The sequence below is a fragment of the Podarcis gaigeae genome, assembly GCF_964106915.1.
Source record: "Podarcis gaigeae genome assembly, chromosome: 3".
Classification (NCBI taxonomy): Eukaryota; Metazoa; Chordata; class Lepidosauria; order Squamata; family Lacertidae; genus Podarcis; species Podarcis gaigeae.
The window spans coordinates 14,426,194-14,426,553 of NC_139680.1; positions in this window are offsets into that span (position 1 = coordinate 14,426,194).

Here is a 360-nt window from a genome sequence, read left to right on the forward strand (position 1 = left end):
AGCACAAAAACTCAACCAATCCCATAGTGGAGTAGTGATTTTCCTGCCGCCCAGACTAGAGTATATCATGCTGTATGGATTAAGCAGCTTAGAGACTGGCAGCCATAAAGCATTTTCTGTAGGCTCTGATGTGGCTTTGGAAAAAAATGTTTGGCAGGCACTTATGCCACATTTGCCTAACAACTAAAGCAAATTACTGGTAACATGAGAAACTTGCAAAGATCTCGCTGCCATTAAGAAGTTGCTTTTGAGACAACGGTATCGGCCCACCGATAAGGTATCATAAAAAACCCTACCATCTCCACCCTTTACCATCACCAGCTGCAGCTTAGTCAGAGACAGGGGAATGCCAGAAGGCAA